This window comes from Hevea brasiliensis, chromosome 11 (assembly GCF_030052815.1).
Source record: "Hevea brasiliensis isolate MT/VB/25A 57/8 chromosome 11, ASM3005281v1, whole genome shotgun sequence".
Classification (NCBI taxonomy): domain Eukaryota; kingdom Viridiplantae; phylum Streptophyta; class Magnoliopsida; order Malpighiales; family Euphorbiaceae; genus Hevea; species Hevea brasiliensis.
In genome coordinates, this window is record NC_079503.1 from 83591405 (window position 1) to 83612306 (window position 20902).

Here is a 20902-nt window from a genome sequence, read left to right on the forward strand (position 1 = left end):
AAAATCATTCAAAAATCAAAATCGATCATTTTAAATATAACCGAATCAAAATAAAGTAATTCAGTTCGATTAAATTTTTCACCCATTTTAATTCAATTCAGTTTCTAAAATTTAAGATTCAATTTTTATAATTTAATTTGATTCGATTCGATTCCAACCAAATACTCAGCCTTAGGGGCCCCTCAATATGCCCGGTTAACCTCATTACCATAAATTATGGGAATTTTTTAAGTTGAAAATGTATTAATGAGAACATATTTTTATTATTTAATTATAATATTTAATTAATAATATATATTTATATCATATACAGTAATTTTTTTAATTATTTTTTTAAAAATTATTTATTTTTTTAATTAAAAAATGCTTTTCATTTAATTTTTTTTATTTAAAAAATATTTTTTATTGACTATTTCTTTCATATATCTCAAATGAGAAAATAAAAAAAATATTTTATAAGAAAATATTTTTTATAAAACAAGTAAAAATTTTTATTTAAAAAGTTTGGTAATAGTTTAATCTAAATATTTTATCTTACGTCTTAATTTTATAAAAATAAGAATTAATTTATATATTTGATTTTTAAATTTGTTAAATTATAAAAGCTAAGGTGAAATTATGTTTTTTTTTTTTAAGTTAAGACGGTCATTACACTTTTTTTTATAAAGATTTGGAATTAATTTATGTATTCATTTAATTTTTTATTTTATTTTATTTTAAAATATATTTTAACTCTTAATTTTTATTTAAAAAGTTTAGTAACATTCAAACATTTAAAATATTTCACCTTACACCTAATTTTAAAAAGTAAAATTAAGTGAATTTTACTATTTTAATTAGCATCAAAATTAAAAGAAAAAATTGAATTTAATTTAGTATGCTATTAAAATTTATTTATTCGACCTTTCTAAATATATTAAATTATGAAAAATTTAAAAATAAAATTGGAAATTTCAAAATTGTGGGTGTCATCAAACTTTTTTAATAAAAATTATTAGGTTAATCTATAAATTCAATTAATTTTTATTTTATTTTATTTTAATTTATTAATATATAATATAAATTTATTTATTAAAAATAAAATATAATTAAAAATACAACTTTTAACTTTATTTTAACAATACATTTATGTTTTTTATTAAAATTGTAATATTTAAATATATAGAAGTAACTTATTTTTTATGTTTGGTTGTAAGGAATAATTACAATAGCTAAGAAAAAGGTAGCCTCAAACTATAAGTAATAGTAAGGGCAATCCACTTCCGCAAGGGCTATTGCTTCAGCTTCTTTTTGGCTACCTCTGGAACTGACATCTTTCACTTGTTCAAGGCAGCACAAGCGGCAGCCAGGGGGAAGGCCCTCACTTCAGTCCGTTGGTGGAACTCCTGCTACACCAGCTGGGAATTGAAAAAAAGAGCAACTCAACTGCTGCATCGAGAAATAATTTTATATTAATATTTAATTTATTAATATCTATAAAAACAATATCTAATTTTATATTTAAATTAAAAAAAATCTAAATATCATTACATAAGGTTTATATAAATTATTAATTAAAATATATAAAATTAAATAAATTTAGATATTAATAATTATATTTAGAATGAATTTAAATAATTTAAGATAAATTTTAATTAATTTTGAAATAGATTTAAATATTATTGAAAATAATAATATTATTGGACATTTCATGAACAAATAACAACCTTTTTTTAAAATTTCAGGTTTGAGAGAGAATAAGCTTTATTGATTTTGAGTGCAATTTGGGTGTATGTATGTTGGAAGACTTATGGGTTTTACGTTTATTAATTAAGGTAGTTTGAATTATTTATTATTTTATTTTAATAATATAATTTAATATTTATTTTTATATTTTATTAATGATTATTGCAATGTAAGTTAAATATATATTAAAATTTTAAATAATTATATGTGCATTAAAATTAAATTTTTATTTTTTAAATAATTATTAATTATTTTTATTTAAATATTATTTTATAAGAATGTAATAATAAAACGTCTTTATAGTATAATTGCAATTACAAAAGACTGTATATGATTAAAAATATATGTTCATAATATGAAATATAAAATAAGTATGTTGGTACTTCGGAATTCTTGTGTGTGCATGGATTATATAAGATCAAAAGTCTTTATTCTTTATTAAAATTATCATGATTTTAATAGTGGTCCAATCATATTCCTGACTCGTGTGTGTTCTCTTATCCTTTGACAAAAAAAAAAAAGTAACTGCCTGAGTGAAAACACAGGAGAGGTGAGAGTCTACGATGGTGGCCTTGGTTGAGATCCGCGAGTTAGTAGACATGCCCTGTAGCTGATCCTTCAGGATCCCACATCGTGTGGGGAGAGTTAATTATATTATCGTTTGATATGATTTTGTATTAGCAACCGATATAATTATATAATGTTTTAAGTTAATTAATATGCTAATTAGTAATTTTTTAAAAGCCGCTAATATAATTCTGTATTTAATATAATTTTTTAAAAACATTTAATATAAATTTTAATAATTTCTATTATAATATTGTATCTGATAAATGATATAAAGATATATTGCATTTAATTTTAAATTTTAAAATAAATTAATTAATAAATTATTTTTATGATTTTTAAAGTTAATTAAAATATCAGTGGCAATTTTTAAATAGTAGCTGGTCTAATTATATATTTGACATATTTTTTTTAATAGAGTATGATATAATTTTTTTTATAGAGTATGATATAATTTTTTTTAAGTGGGTTAAAATGTCACATAACAATTTTTTTTTTAATTTGGTTAATATGACATGTAACGATGTTTTAATAATAACTATAATTTTGTAGTAATATATTATATAATTTTGGAATAGTTGATAATTTTTTAATATCTATTGATATAATTTTGTAATAACAATCGATTTAATTTTATATTTAATTTCTAATATCATCATAATTTAATGTATATTTTTATTAATAAATATCCTACTAAGGTTAAAAATTCATTTTTATTTTTGTCTATTATCCCAATATTTTTGGAGTCGAGTTATTATCAAACTTATTATTATTTTAAAGAACAGTTTCAAAAAGTTGTTTAATTATTTTAGAGTATAATTTTGAAAAGATTTAAAAAAAAAAAAACTATTTATCACAGTGTTAGAAGATTAAGAACAAAAACATTATAGAAACATTATCGTAGTTGTTGTTGAATTAAAAAAGTTAAAAAAAAAATTGAGAAGAAGAGTGTTTGAGAGAGGTGGAGTTGTAGAGGTGGATGGAGTGACACTCTTATGAAAAAGAGTAAATAATTTTAAAAATTTTAAAAATATAAAAAAAAAGGAAAAAGTAGGCACTGTAAAATACCAAAGGAATGATTAAAAGGAAAAACTAACAAAGAAAAAAAGTGATGAGGATTATCCATTCTTGTTGTTCATATACAATCTAAATCCAATCTGATTGTTATAACTAACTGTAAAGAGAGACTTTTCTAGAGTTATCTTATGATCAAACTAGTCTCATATAGGTGAGTATTCAGTTGGTTTGATTCAAAATCAAATCAAATTGAAAAAAATTGAAAATTCAATTTCACTTAAAAATAAAAACCAAACTAAATTGAAGTACATATATCATTGAACCATACCAAATTGAAATAAATCAGTTCGATTTTGTTTTAAAGATTGGTTTTCACAATCACAAGCTACAAACTTCACAATCCACAGCCTTCTCCATTTAGACCATTCCCATAGCCATTTTCTATCTTAAAATTTCAGTCGTCCAAGCCATAATCAATGAATCAAACATAAAATTAACCCAAATAAACACAATCAATGAATTAAACACACAATTAATTCAATTTTATCATTCTCAAATATCAGAACATAGTAGATTTACATGCCCAATGTAATACCTGCCATTTTTTTATGTCGGAATATCTGTCATTTATGAAATATTCTGGTGAAAAGGAAAACTTCACTGATGAAGGAGTGGCTGTAAAATATGAAAGTATATTCATATATGTAGGTTTGAAATGTTTAAAATGTATTTAAAAAAGAAAAATGTTTTAAAAGTTTCCTGAAAGTTTTAAGTGAATGTTTTTGGTAGAAGGGATTTCAGCAGCCGAAATATGGACTTTCGACAGTGAAAGCCCTTTTTTTTCCTAAAAAGCTCTTTTGGACAGAATACATTTTGGCACCTAAAAGTTGGACTTTCAGAAGCTGAAAGTTCTTTATCAGAGAGGGTATAAAAATGGTCCAAAGTTTATTTTGCTGCTAAAAACATTTAAGGTTTTCTTCTTTCCTCTCTCTCTCTCTCAACTTTGGAGCATACAAGGAGCTCTTTGAAGAGATTTCCTTAAGTTTTTGAAGATCTAGAGGTGAATTCTTCCATTTAGAAGTGTGGATGAGAATATTCAAGTTTTAAAGGTTTGGTTCTCTTACCTTCAAGCTCCAAGAAAAACGGTAACCTTCTTTTCTTCTTGATCTAATGGGTAGATCTAAGAAAGTTGATAAAAGATGAGGTCTTTATAACTTTAATTTTATGAAAAGTTGTTTTAAGTTAAGTTTTTGGAGAAATTTTGTATGTTAAGGTTAGGGTTTTATGATTTTATGTTGAAATTATATGTTTTGTGGTTAGAATAGTTATGTTTAAGTGTTATGGGCCTTAAATGGCTAATTTCATATGATGGATTTGAAGAAATCCATGTATATTGTATGTTGGGTTTGGAGAAAACCTAGAATTTGAGTTTTTAATTATTTAAGTATGTTTTCAAGTTGCTTTAGGCCCCAAAGATGTGTATATGTGATCGGATTGTGTTATGAAACTTTAAAATGAGTTTGAGTGTTAATGGGAGAAGGAATCTGTAGGTTTTTGACTTGAAAATTTTGTAAATTCCTAGGTTCAGCTGCTGAAAGCCAGAGGTTCAATAGCCTAAGCATGCAGTTTAGTAGAAAATCTAGAAAATTTTTAGGTTTGGCAATCGAAGTCTAAGACTTCTACAGCTGAAGTCAACACTGGACAAAAATGCCATTTGAAGCTCAAGACTTCGACAACTGAAGTTCAGGACTTCAGTAACCAATGTGAGTTCTGCCTGACTTTTTCTCCTTTCTTTTCTAAGGTTTCAAAACATAGTTTCAAGGTTCCTAAGAGTCTAGAATAAGATATTTATGATATATATAGATTTTTAGAATCTTGTATAACACTCTAGGGTTCGATTTTATAGGTTCAAGCTTAAGGGACTCCGAAGGGCAAGGATCCGAGGATAGCTCCCATTTGAGTAAGGTGGTTGATAGGCTATAAGACGTGAGTAATTCTAACCTTAATAAAATGGAAACCATTTACAGGTAATTAATGATCATTCCCATGCATTATATCATATTTATTTAGGATGTATGCATCTGGAACACAAAGATGTTGCATAATTGCATGACTTGTTGTTGGTGCATTGATAGATGTTAGATGACCCACTAACTCCTCCCATGTTTATGACAATGTAATGTTACATATTTTATGGATTTATAAGTAAATCCCATGGGGAGATCTTTAAGTTGCCCTTCAAGAGAGATTTGTAAGTTGCCTCAAGGTACATGATATAGGTCATGTTTTAAAGGAAAGTTTGGGGAGTTACTAGTGACAAGTCCATCTTACATGAAATGTTTGTGACGTGAAATCCTACATGAATGATACATTGCATATGTGTGAATGAATGATATAATTAACGTTGATTAGTTTACTGACTGAGCTTGTGTAAGCTTGCCCTATTCCCCTGACCCCGAGGCACAGGGGTGCAGGACTAGAAGAATTTGTTTGAAAAGAGAGCATCTAGGGTAGCTTTAGTCGTTCCCTTTATGTATGATGTATGGGTAAATAGACATGTAATTTATGAATGGATAGTACTATGTTGATGATTAAAGGAAATTGGAAATTTGTAATATTTTTAAGTATGATAATGTATATGTTATGTTAACCCTTTTGAGGGTACACATGTTGAGCCATTACACTTTAGAACTTATATATGTTAAGATTCAAATTATGAATTATTTTTATGTTAAGGATGTTTATGTATAGATGAAAAGACTAAGGTGTAATGGTTTGAAGTATGCTCAGATGGAGAGATATAGAAATGATGTATGTTCTACAGGTTTTAGACTTGCTACGAGTTTCGGTAGCCTTAAGCTGACTCGATCCCTAACACTGGTAACGGCCCCTAGTTTGGGTCATTACACCCCATTTCCACAAAATAATCTAGAATTGAGAGTGAGAATTACATTTACTAATGAGCCAATTAAGCCATTTACCAATAAATAGACAAGCTAAGAATTAAGAATCACCAGGGAAGCCAAAAAAAATGAAGACCAAGCGAGATGATCTCTCTGCGTGCTGCATTTCTTTGGGTGGTGGGTGCATCTACATGTGTAGATCCAATTAACGAGGTCTCTAATCAATGATGGTAGCATCTTTCATTGAGATCTTGAATCGATGCAATGCATCTACATATGTAGATTGAGTGAACATCAATCTCACAATCGACAAGTAGCTTGTGTCATCGAGGAGTTATGGCCGTGGGTTATGGGTAGTGTCTATCGTTGTTGGCTTGTGGTTGTGGCCATGGGTGATGGTTTTGTGGTTTATCAGATATGGAGAGTGTTGAAGAAGAAGGAGAATAACAATTGAGATGAGTGAGAGAAGAAAGGGCTGAGTGAGGGAAGAAAAGAATATCGCCGCACCTTTAAGAAAAAGATATTTAAGTGATAAGAACCCAAAATCCCAAAACGCAACATTTTGCCCTTTATTTGGTTTGGTTCATTTGAACTGAATTTTCTTTTTACTCTCAAACTGAACCGAAATAATAAAAAATTATAAAAATTCAAATAAAAAATAGCCAAATCACTATAAAAATCGAACCAAATCACTGAATTATAGCGATTTAGTTTAGTTTATTCGGTTTAAACTCGAAAAGTGCTCACCCCTAGACTCATACTCTGTATAAATATCTCTCTCACAATACAAGTTATACATATTGGTTTAACCATAATATGGTATCAGAGCCATTTAACCATGGCCACATCTCAAATCATTGCATCTAACAATGCACCTTCTCTCCCATCTCTTCCAAATGTTCACCAAGTTTTGTTAATCAAACTAATGTCATCCAATTTCTTATTCTAGAAGGTCCAAATTTTATCGCTATTGCATGACTATAGCCTTGCATTTCATGTTGATGACTCAACGACACCACCATCTTAGACTTTGGATGACGGAACTCCTAATCTAGGTTACCTATCATGGTTCAAACAAGATCAAATTGTCAAAACTTTTCTGCTCCAGATAATTGGCATTACCACTACCAAGGAGGCTTGGAAAATGCTTAGAATGATCTTTTTCTTTTGTTTCTGAAAACAAGTTCTTTAATTCTGGAAACAACTCAAACATCTCTCTAAAGGAACATATTTTGTTAATACCTACATGAAATGGGCCAGGTCTGTGTTTGATCAGTTAGTAGCTCTAAATAGTCCAATTATTGTAGATGCTTTAGTGAATGACATTTTCAATAGTTTGGGTCCTGAATATAGACCATTTGTTCGAGTTTTGAGGTAAGGAACACACCCATTCTCTATGATGATTTATACGCCCTTTTGCTTAGTGAGGAGTCACAATTAAAAACTGATTCATTGGAGACTACTATCCCACCCACTGCTCTTTATGCCAACAAACATTCTGTAACTTGTGGTTGAGGCTCTGGTCGAGGACATGGCTATGGTTCACTCTATTCCTCATCCTCCATTTCATTTAATACAACTAGTCCCACCTCCTCAATCACTATCATTTGTCACAACTGCAAAGGGTAAGGCCATATAGCCCAATAATGTCCATCACTGAAAATTCATTCTCTCAATTACCAGCCCACATCCAATCTCACTACCACTGTTATAGCACCTATTCGAACTTGGACTGTGGACTCTAGCTCAAACTATCATGTTACATCGTACAATGGAAACTTCTTTCAGCCAACACCTTATTTTGGCAGTGAAATAGTCCTTATTGGTGATGTTAATACCCTCCCTATTTCTGATATAGGTAAATCAAATATGTCTCTCAATTCTCTTCCTTTCACACTTAAATAACATTTTATATATTCCTTTAATTCATCGCAACTTGCTTTCAGTTTATGCTTTTACCACACAAAATAACGTCTAACTTGAATTCTTTCCTAATTATTTTATTGTCAAGGATGTCAGCATGAACATGGTTCTTTAAAAAGGCCAGAGTGAAAAAGGCCTATACACTATGCCCTTGGAACTTCTTCATTCTCCTAAACCATAAATTTTTACTGCTACTTTGTGTACTAGTGTCAATAAGAGTCATAAGCTTCCTTGTCCTGAGTCTACTACCATAGTCAATCAACCCCTTGAATTGATTTGTTCTGATGTATGGGGACCGTCTCTTATCCCATCTGTTGACAGTTATTTTTATTATGTAATCTTCTATGATCATTTTAGTCATTATTGCTATATTTATTTTTTTAAATGCAAATTCAATGTCTTATATGTATTTATTCAATTTCGTCAATTAGTTGAGAAGCATTTTGCTTTACCAAATAAGTGTTTTCAAGCAAATTGGGGTGGAGAATTTCAAGCCTTAGCCCATTATTTGCGTACAAATGGTATTACTCAATGGGTTTCATGTCACTACACCCTCAAATAAAATGGGTGTGCAGAAAGCAAACATTGCCACATAGTTGAGACTGATAGGGCTCTTCTTCATCATGCTTCTATCCCTTCCAAATATTGGACTTATGCCTTTGAAAAATAATTTACACTATTAACCGTCTTCCCTCACATTACACCAAACCATCCACCCCTTTTGAATTTCTATTTCAGACTGTGTCTAATCACTTTGAACTTCATATATTAGGCTATTTGTGTTATCCATGGTTAAAACCTTATGCTCCTAATAAGCTTGCTCCTAAGTCCATCTCATATGTTTTTCTTGGGTATAGTAAAATACATAAGGGATACATTTGCTTGAATATTTCTTCTAGAAAATATTACATCTCATGTCATGTTAACTTTTGTGAACAGGTGTTTCCCTTTCGGAAGCAGCATGATAATATTACGCCAAGTCCACAACGGCTCACCACCATTGATATTGCTCATCTTCCAGTCCCACAAACTCTTTTTCCATCTAACATTGACACATGTCCAGCCCACCATGCTGCCACACCACAATCACTTGCTTCCTGCAATAGCAATGCACCTAGTCTTCTTGGCCCACCGACAATGTCTACAAGTCCCATGCTTATCTCTTCCTAAAATCATCTATCTTAAATACAAGCCATGTTGCATGCATCCCATCAATCACTTTTTACACCTAAATCCGCTTCCACTACTCAAAATAATGTCCCGCTGTTCCATGATCTCTCCTTTTCCTTCATCGAACCACACCCACCACCCTAACTGTCACCCCATGGTCATCAGGTCTCAAACTAGATCTCTAAAACCAAAGACCTTTACTACTATTGTAAGTGATATTCCAATGCCTTGTTGTTATTCAAAGGCTATAAAGATTCCAGAGTGGAGAGAAGCCATGCTTGATGAACTTAATGTAGTTATTAAAACCAAAACATGGGAGTCGATTCCTCCTGAACAAGCCTCTAATATAGTCGATTGTAAGCGTCGAGTCAAACAAAACCCGGATGGATCGCTATAAGGCATAGCTTGTGGTGAAAGGGTATCATTAATGCCCAGGCATAGAATTCAAATAGACTTTCTCCCTTGTGGTTAAGCTAGTAACCATTCACATAGTTCTCTCCCTTGCTGTCTCACATGCATGGTTGATCAAACAACTCGATGTCTCTAACGCTTTCCTTCATGGAGATTTAGAAGACACTGTCTACATGTCTCAACCACCTGGGTTCTCTAATTGGGATAAACTTACTCATGTGTGTAAGCTGAAATGGTCACTTTATGGGCTTTGACAAGCACCCCGACAGGGGTATAAAAAACTCTCCCAAGCTCTAATGAATCTTGGTTTCCAATCCTCCCCAACTTATAGTTCCCTATTTCACCATACTGATGCTTCATGTAAGGTTTTTTGTCTCATTTACGTGGATGATATCATCCTAATAGGAAGCTTCTCCACACATTTGCAATCTGTTATCACTGTCGACACCATATTTTGGCCGATCCCCAGAATTAATAAACTTTGAAACCGATCCCCAGTACTAAGTCTCCCTTTGACAGCTAACCACATTTCCGATCTCTCTTTGCTAGATAACCAGATTTCCGATCTCTCCTCACAAGGAATTGAATCAATGCTAAGTCCCCACATCAGTCAAAGCCTTACCGGTCTATTAAATCACTCACCAATCTCTCAAACCCATTGTCGAATCTCCTGACCAGTCAAGTATATTCCTGATCTCTGTTGACAAACGAAATTGAACTGACACTAGATCTTTGTTACCATTTTTTTTGCCGATCTCCCTTTCAAAAGTTTAAGAATAATCAAAGGTTCCGTTCCGTTTTAATGATGATCCCGATCTTAAATGTTCAAGCCAAATCTCTAATTTTAATTAAGTCCCGTTTAGTGTTGGTTCCCTACCGATCTCATGCTCATTGTGTTTTCCGATCTCTCACACCTTGGTTAATAATCACTTTCAGTTATTTCAACATACTCAGACAATCAAGTGTTTAAATAATTTAGAAATTTTCCGATCACAACCATTCATCGAACAAAAGAGGCATTCCATTTCATTTCATTTTAAGAATTTGTACAAGTTATTCAGCTGGAGGATCACCCCAGCCTGATCTACATTTTGCCTGTCCCCTCTCTCACCCTCAGCCTCCTCCTCACTCTCCTCACCTTCATCCTCGGGAGCCAGGTTGGCCATCCAGGAGAAGTACTCCTCAGGGTAACGCTTCTTGAGCTCAGCCAGGAGATCTCTGTGAGCATTCACATAAGCGCCGGCCACTCCAGTCACCATCTCTTCTTCTTTCACCTTGAGCTCCTCAGCAAGGTGAATGAGTTGAGCAGCTTCATCGGCCCGGAGCGCTTGCACTTCTTCAAGAGCATGAGCTTGCTCGGCCAGCTTGTCCTCATAGTACTTCATTCGCCCCTCAAGTTGAGATATGTAGTCCCGAGCGGATGATAGTTGGGATCGGAGGGAAGCTACTTCATGCCCTATCCTCTCGACCTCTTTACCCAGGCGATGCGCCTTCTCCCGGACCATGTGCTGGTTCACCAGACACTCAACGTTCAGGCTCATAGATCTGGTTAAGATATCATCAAGGCTATCCGGAGACAGCCTGTCCCGATCCTCCCGAAGGCAGATGGAGGACCCCAATACCTTAGCAAAACCTGGGTTCTCCCGAACAGTCCGGTTCTTCTCCAGCGAGTGGATCAGAATTTGAGCGCCGCGGGAAAGGGGCCTCACCTGTTGTTGGGAAGGACCCCCTTCCGCGCCCGAAGTAACTGGAGGAGGAGGAGGCGGCTCCTCCTGGTGAGGGGGAGATCGGACCATTTCTATGATCGTCGGTCCTGAAGGTTAAGACGAGTTTTCTCGTATTTCCCCGGGCTCATGACGAGGTGTCTGCATCTCCTCGGCCTGCTTCATCTCCCGTACCTTCCGGGAGATCTCCCTCTTTCGCTTTCGGCTCTCCTTGGAGGCTTCGCCGCTTGCCATACCTGCACAAAGAAGAGGTCAGTGAGATCGCTAAGGTCCTGAGATCTGAGATATAGAAAATACCGATGCCGAGGTCAGAGAGCTGAAGCCCGCGATCTTTACCGGTGATCAATTCCATAGTCCAATGGTGCAGCTCGGCGGTCACTGCATCCAAGCAAGAGAACTTCTCTCTGGATGCCTACTCCTTCAACTCATCACCATTGCGCCCTCTTCCCTATTCAACACGAGACGCTTCGGGATTAAGGGGCCTTGGTGTAGCCAGTTATGAGGGAAACCCTCAAAGCCGTTCGAAATTTTGCTCCTTAGAATGAAGAAGAGGTTCTTCCAGTTTTTCAGGGAAGAGGGCAGATCGATGAAGAGCCCGCAATGTGGCTTCGCCTAGAAAAACCAGTACTCGTCGTCCTTTCGACGAGTTAACCTATGCAATTCGGTGAATACTTTAGGCGTAGGACGGAACCCCTTAGCTCGGCAGAGGCCTCGGAAGGCCACTAAGATCCGCCACGAGTTCGGGTGAACTTGAGCTATGCACACTTAGAAAAATTTTAAGACTTCCTTAAAGAAGTAGTCAAGAGGGAACCGCAACCCGGCTTTCAACTGTTCTTCGTATACCATAATCATGTCGTTCTCTTCGAAGAAATGATCGGCCCCGGAGATCGCCGTGACACCGGATAAGTTCATATGAATCGGGCTCAATGTTGCACTCCTGGCTGAATGACTGCAGATCGATTTCTTGAAGGACCGATGGCAGCTCGTCCATGGGAAGATTCTCTCTCCCTGAAGAAGGTGCATGCCTTGATGATGTCACTTGTTCCCGAGCTGGAACGGAGACTCTAGGAGGTTCAGGTTGCGCCCTTGGCCCGACCACCTCTACTTCATCAGATGACCACGAGAACTGGATGGAAGGAGGGCTCGCCGCTCTCTAACCTTCGGCGCCACTCATTTTCAAAGAAAATAAAGAATTTAAACTAAAAGAAGGATCAAAACCCTTACCGGAGCTTGATCGGAGTCGGAAGAGCTTGAGAAAACGAGAGAATTTTGAAGTTGTTCGCGAGAAACTGAAAATGACACAAGAGAGCAAATGGCTAACCCCCACCCCTATTTATACTCGTCCGAGCATTTAATGCTCACGGCATCCCAGGCGGTGCATCGGTCAGCGAGATCGGCTAATTCCATAATATTCCGGAAATTCCATAAAGAGATCCTATTTCTGACACATCTCATGAATATTTCGGAAATTCCATAAAGAGATCGGCTAACTAGAGATCGGCAGATTAAGATAAATCTTTTGAATTGCGGATCGGTTTAGGGTCATTTAAATTAAAGGTCAGATCGGGTAAATACTTCAGAGATCGGAAAATAATTAATGCAATAATAATAAGATGATAATTGACAAAATAAAATCTTTATTTCCAAAAGATCGGATTACATCATTTGGGCGATCTCTAGAGATCGGATTGCATTAAAATTGGACTACATCATTCCGGTGATCTCTAGAGATCAGATTACATTGAAAATAAAATACATCATTTGGGCGATCTCAGAGACCGGTGGAACATCCCATCTAAAGGGCCTATGTCAAAACCCACATTGTGACTGATCCAAAGGATGTCATCGACCGGAACCAAGCTGCTATCGGAACACCCAATGTGGAGGAAAGCCGATGTCGGAACACCCAATGTGGTGAGAAGCCGAATAAACTTGGAAGAGCAACTGCCAAGGGTCAGCGGAACATTAGCAGTCTTCTCGGCCGAAATTGGTTCGCCGATTATACCGGTCGAACGACTCGAGATCGGTACGATCGAGGTCCGCGATCCAGATCGGTTAATTGGTCCAGTTCTCTCACCATCATCATAAAAGGTGTTCATGATTATTCGATCACCGGGGTCGTAAATTTTCAGTTGGGGAATAAAGAGGTCCATCGGAAAGGGATCAACAGCCACAATCATAGCCGAAACTTCTGCCGGAGCAGCTAAAACTGGAAAGTAAGAAGGAAGAAGAGGAAAATCGAATGAGGAAAGTCTCTTTTGTCAGGGGTATATATAGGGGAAAATCAGGCATTTAATGCTAAGCAGAAAACGAAGCGGACGCTTCGGGAATCGAGGGGAATTAATGCTTTGACCGGACCGGGCCTGATTAAGGGAAATATTGGAATAATAGAGATCGAAAGAGGGGAGACCGGTATGAAAGATCGGAGAAGGATCATGTTAAGAAGATCGGAAAGGAAGAGAGAGCAGAAAACAAAAAGAATAAGGCATCTACCGCCGTCGCCATGATCAGAGCCGAGGTAGTTAAAGCGTTGCAGGTAAAATCTCAACCGCACGCTCCAGAATCGCCCGCATTACTGACAGGTGCCAGAATATGTCATGACAGCGCTGTACATCCTAATCTCCACCGTTGATCCAACTTGTAAGGACGAGCCCAGGGCCTTTGGATCAAAGAAGAAGACGACAAAACCAGCGCCTTTCACTCCTAGCCCTTAGATCGCCCCAGACAAGAGAATTTGGGACCGTCAGATTAGAGGAGGAAGAAGACAAATATTCTGAAGTGGATCTCGGCCGTCTATTCTGATTCTCTTTAATTCTTGAGCTTAGGATTATGTCCTTTGAAATCTTAACCCTCCATCTCCCTGAAGATAGATCCTGACCCTTCAAGGGGAACACCCTGTCCTTATAAATACCTGCATGAAAAACTGTTCAGGGGACGGAAAAAAAAGGAGGAAGTTACTATAGCGGAAGAACTCTGAAATTTAATTCAGATCGTTACTCTGCTTTCATAAGAAGAACTTTTGGAACCAGTTTTCTGAAGTGTTTTCTTAAAAGATTTTGAACACTGAAACTCTCCATTTTCAGCTCGTTCATTATCTCGTAGCGTTCACATTTTTCAGTTCCTTGTTATCTTTCTTTTCACTTCCATCGCCCATGCTCAATCTCATTTAAACTCGGGTATAATTCTGACTCGATTGCATTTAGTGAAGCACTCTTTGTTCCAAGGCGAACCTTAGTCTCCCGGCTATCAACTTGCAATCTTATTGCGTTTTGTGATTCTCGGTTAGTTCACTAGAATCGACTCCTTACAGGTCAGTATTCATGTTGCCATTTTATTAAGTTTAGTTCTTGTTTTACGCATTTCCATTCTTCTTTCTTTATGTATGTTATTTTCTTTAAATTCATATCACGCTAGAAAGATACAGAGAAAGGTTGTGCTCTAGTTTATTTCCGTGTCGATACCTTTGTTAATCTTTATTATTTCTGAGCGTAAGTCATCTAGTTCCAAGCGATACATAAGTAGTTGGATGAGATGTAGGTAACGGCAACTTAAGAGTCCTTTTGAAATAATTAAAGGTCTGAATAATAAGTCTGGAAAATGGTAAAGCTGAGTCACTAGAATGACTCAGTAGGTCATAGGGCAAGACGTCATAAGACAGAGTAAAACCAAACCCTGGATAACTAAATGGAATAAATTGGCTACCAAAAATGCTGGTGAGGCGACCATATAGGAAGGTCGGAGGATTCGGTTTGGAATCCCCTGCCCAGTCCTAAGGTACCAATAAGTTAAAGAAGTCTTGCACAGACCCCCTGACACCTTTGAACGTCAGACCCCTTAGCCTTAGGCCCTCTCGATAGGTAAAATTTAGAGAGATCGAAAAATCCTTATTCGACTACCATTTAATTAAAAGAGGTCGGAGGAGGGTTCTTATCCGATTCTCAATCTAAAATTTTAACAAATATTTTAAAGGATATCGGAGGAGAGTTCTTATCCGATTCTCAATCTAAAATTTTAACAAATATTTTAAAGGAGATCGGAGGAGAGTTCTTATCCGGTTCTCAAGAATTTTAATAAATATTAAAAGAGATCGGAGGAGAGTTCTTATCCGGTTCTTAAGCTTAAAAATTTTAATAAATATTAAAAGAGATCGGAGGAGGGTTCTTATCCGGTTCTCAAGCTTAAAAATTTTAATGAATATTAAAAGAGATCGGAAGAGAGTTTTTACCCGATTCTCAATCCAAAAATTTTAATAAAAATTAAAAGAGATCGGAGGAGAGTTCTTATCCGATTCTCAATCCAAAAATTTTAATAAAAATTAAAAGAGATCGGAGGAGAGTTCTTATCCGGTTCTCAATCTAAAATTTTAATAAATATTAAAAGAGATCGGAGGAGGGTTCTTATCCGATTCTCAAGCTTAAAAATTTTAATGAATATTAAAAGAGATCGGAGGAGAGTTCTTATTCGATTCTCAATCCAAAAATTTTAATAAAAATTAAAAGAGATCGGAGGAGAGTTCTTATCCGGCTCTCAATCTAAAATTTAAATAAATATTTAAAAGAGATCGAAGGAGAGTTCTCATCCAATTTCAAAAATTGGATTCTAATAAAATAGCCCTTCAAACAAAACTAACATACAACAGTAACTCACTAAGGTTGTCTCATTTACTTATGTATCTGGATAATCCGAATTAGTGAAAAATCAAATATTCCTTTTGTCAAAAGGATTAACATTTCCATTCAAGTCCTCCTAACTAATTTATAAAGAGTGTGAAGTTAAATCTACTTACCCTAATTAAGGGACGAGGTGGGGTGCCTAACACCTTCCCCACCCGTTTACGGACCCCGAACTTAGAATATCTGTTTTGAAGTGGTTTTATTTCAATTTATCTTCACAAATGGTTTTCTTTAGTTTCCCTCAAAACTAAGGTGGCGACTCCTCATTCTTTTCTACTTCGGTGAGGGTTCATTTAGGCGACCGCAAGACACCTTGCGACAGCTTGACGACTCCACTGGGGATCGGTTTCAACTTGACCCCTGTCCAGAGGTCCAAAGTAGATCTAATTTCTCAATCAAATTATAGTTAGGTGGGCTCACCCGGTAATATTTTATGTGTTAATTTTTGTTTATTCCTACTAACTGTTCTGCTTGTTTTGCTTGTTTTACTCCTTACAGTGCTCTTCATTTGAAAAAAAAAAAAAAGAAAAAAGAAAAATGGGAAAAATAAAATCCCCCTGAATTGGGAAGAGGTAAAGATGTCCCTTCACACACTGAACACTCACACGATGTCCTCACACACTTCAGCCCTATACCCGGGCTTTCTTACCCTTTTAGGAAAGTAGGAGGGGGTCATGTAGCGGTACCCGTGGGTTCTACCCCGTTAGTATCCGTGAAGGCTTCTGCTCAAATTGAAACTCATTTTATTCACTGTGATATCCGTGGAATTTTCCCGACAATATCATGGTGATAGAATGAGGCTCTCTTGTTCTGATGAGGGCAATTTGGGAACTGTGGCTCTTAGAAAACTAGATACTGAGCTAAACTATCACGATAGCTTAAAGCAGTAGTAATCTACCTTATAAGATAGAACTATCCAATTAGGTAGCACTCATCAGATATCGAGAGTCTCCTATCCTAGGACAAAGGGCATACTTACTCTTACCCTATTACATTTATTTTATTTAGTTCTTAATTTTAACGGTAATCTTGAATAAAATTGTTAATAAAACCTACACATTTTCCTACTTTGATAAATGTGTAGGTACCACTCTATAACAATATAATACAAGATTACAGAATTTATCTCGCTAACGAGTTTTTCCGCAGCATCACCAAACCAAAAGTCTGTAAAAAGGATAGGCATCATTTTTATCATGGCATCCTCGAGTCAGTCGGCAGAAGAAGTTCAAAATGCTAAGCTTTGGTCCAAATCAGCTCATACTCCAGTACCCCCGTGAAATGATGTTTCCAAGGCACATCCTAGCTTGCTACCTTCATTGGATCTGAATAAAATTGAGGTCAGAATGAACAGCCTCGAGGGTCTGTCTAATGGTTGGAGGTCGCTTCCTGATCAGGTCAAGGCACGATTTGAGAAGAAATGCGGGAGGATTGCAACCTAATGCGAGTCAAGGTCCAAATCCGGCATTAAAGGCCATCTTGTCGGTTTGGAGTCCTAAGTCGGAGTATTCTCTTTCAATGATATTGTCTGATTCCCACTATGGAAGAATATCGGACATTACTAGAGATTCCTTACAGCGCAAAATCGGATCTACCTTCATCTCGAGCATAGGCAGGCTTGGAAACGATTGGCACATATGATGGGTACTTCCCCAGAAGAAGTAAAGTCAAAAGAAACTGTCAAAGGAAACACGCATGGTTGGTATTGGACACATCTCAAGAAGTGGTTAGATCAATACATCAAAGAGAAACAGTGGGATCGAGCTTCAGTGACACTCGCCTTGGGAATCTATGGCCTGATTTTGTTCCCAGGACCTTCGGAATCATAACTGCAAAGACGGTGGAAGTATTGCAGGCGTGAAAGCGGGAGGTCAATCCGATACCGGCAATTCTTGCGGAGACCTTATTAACCCTTACCTACTGCAGACAACAGGGCAAAGGGTCCATTAAGTGTTGTTCTCAATTATTGTACCTCTGGATTATCAGCCACATGTGTCCTGTGGAGACAAAAGGATTGACTTGGTACCTTGACCAGCCTCCCATCGAGAAGATGACCCGGTTGGTAATCAGTCCGAAGAATGAACAGCAGTGGCGGGAACAGATTTTGAGTTTCAATAGCCATGATTATTGTTGGAGGAAACTGTGGGCATCAGACCAATCCGTTTTGATCAGCACGGGAGGTAATCAGTCGGTATCCCTAATCGGAGTGACCGGAAACACAAGTTACACTCCGGCATTGGTAATGAGGCAGTTTGGCTCAACACAGTCCAGAATTAACATTGGAAAATACCACTAAGGTCATTTCTACCATGAGCTCAAAGAAGAGGAAGGGTTGAAAATGGCTCGCAGATCTTGGAAAAACATCTCTCTGATGGAAAGGTCGCCTAAAGGTCCAAGTGCCACACGCAATTATCTTGAATGGAGGGCTGACAGGGACCGAGAACACTCAACTGCAGAATTCGAAGACAGCGACCCTCGCCGAAACGTCCTATTAGAAGAAGCTGATAATCGTCTGGCTGACTCACTACAAAAGGCAAATACCGAGAACTCACAATTGCAAGAACAAATGAAACAGTTGGAAGACCAACAGCAGAACCTTAAAAGAAAGGTGAGAAGACTCAAGGAAGAGGCAAGGGCCGAAAAGATAGGGTTCGAAGAGCAAGAGGAATGATAGGAAAAGGAAAAAGACTCTCTCCAAGCTGTGGTTAAAGAAGTAGAAATACAAAATAGCAAGCTTCAGGAAAAAATAAAATACCAAGAAATACTCATTGAGGAGTATAAACAAGAAAACAAAAAGAAGAAGTTCGAATTGAAAGAACAGGCACTACTCATCAACGATATCTTGAAAGAATGTGCTAAGGAAAGGAAGGAGAAAGAAAGACAAGCTGCTCTTTATCAAGAGCTGAAAGAGAATGTTGACCAGCTGGAGAGAACGATAGCACATGGAAAACAAGAACTATTACCTGAATCCGAGTATGCTCTGAAAGCATTCGACCCTGCCAAACAATAAGAAAGGTTATATGAGTATCTCAGAAAATGTCATCTCATTATAAAGAACCTCCTAGAGCCTAGGCCAATGTAAAGAATACGGTGTATAAATTATTCAGTTAATGAAATGATTTTTGGACCATTGTTTAGCACATTTGTGAATGAATAATATGACTCCCGTAGGAACTCCCTGGCTAGGGTTATGTGAAAAATTGAATGCGCTATATGGACAGGTATCATAAATGCGCGTTCAATCCAGTCATTCACAGTCAGACTATCGAACGATGCCATGATAAAGTGGATGCAATCATCCTTTCGCAAATTTCATTCTGGCTCCCAAATGCCACTGTATCCTTCGTCCAGACCAGGACTTTTAACTTTTTTTTATGAAATTCTAAATTTGTTAAAACCTTTTTTACTCCTTACAAAAAATCAACATTGCTTCAAACAAGGAAAGTCTGACCAAGCACATGGTTCAACCCAAGCGAGTGTACTTAACAAGGTCTCGAACAAAGAAGATAATGGAAGATCAGGAACAAGTACAGAACCTACAAGGGCAGGTTTCCGAACTGAAGGATCAGGTCTCAGAACTTATGAGACTAATGAGGGAAATGTCCCAGAATAAACCTGCTTCAGAACCTAACTTGCCACTACCTCCTCCACCTCCTACAACAATGGATCCTCACCAAGCTTCAACTTCTTTTACCTTTCAGTCGCCTATTCCGGACCCGACAATCACTGTCAATCTGGCAACCATGAATAATGACCTACCTTACTCTCATTACCCAACCGTTTCAAACACCAACCCATACCCTTCAATTCTAATCCCTCCAATTCACTCCACCCCTTATCTCCCAACTGGGGGAGCATTTCATGTAGTGGGAGGAGAAAATAAGACGAGAGAAAACGAGAAACTATTTGCTCTAGAAGAGAGATTGAGAGCAATCAAAGGACTGAATATGTATGGTTCAGTCGATGTGGCATCGCTTAGATTGGTTCCTGATGTGGTAGTGCCGCCCAAGTTCAAAGTCCCTGATTTTGACAAGTACACTGGGAATTCAGACCCTCGCATTCACTTGGCCACCTATATCGCCAAGATGTCCGCTCTGACAGATGATGACAGACTGCTAGTCCACTTCTTTCATGAGAGCCTCTCCGGGGCAGCCCTGAGGTGGTGCATTCAGTTGGACAAAAGCAAACTGCGCTCCTGGAAGGATTTAGCTGATGCCTTCTTAAGACAATACAAATTTAATTGTGATGTGGCCCCTACAAGGAGGGACCTCGAGAACCTGGTGCAGAAAGACAGGGAAAGCTTCAAGGAGTATGCCCAGAGATGGAGAGAAAAAGCGGCAGAAGTACACCCCCCGGTGACCGACAATGAGCTATGCTCTCTGTTCATCGAGACTTTGAAAGCTCCTTACTTCAACTTGATGATTGGAAACACTTCCAACAGCTTCTCCGACATCATCCAGGCTGGTGAAAGAATAGAGGCCAACTTAAGAATGGGGCATTGCAGGAGTTGGTGAGAACCTCAGAAGAAGGCGCCAATTTTGGCAAGAAAAAGGAGGGTGATGTGCATTCCATCACCCGGCAGAATAATTACTCCTCACTTCCCCAAAATAACTACCGGCCATATCCTTCCCCTCATGGCCAAACCATCGCAAACATTCCGCCTCTTTTCCCGAATTATCCACACCCGCGCCCACAGTATCCCGCACCTACAAATTACCAACCTAGACCACCTCCTCCTCCTGCTCAACCGAGACCACCACAAAACAACCCAAGACCCCCAAGAAACCCT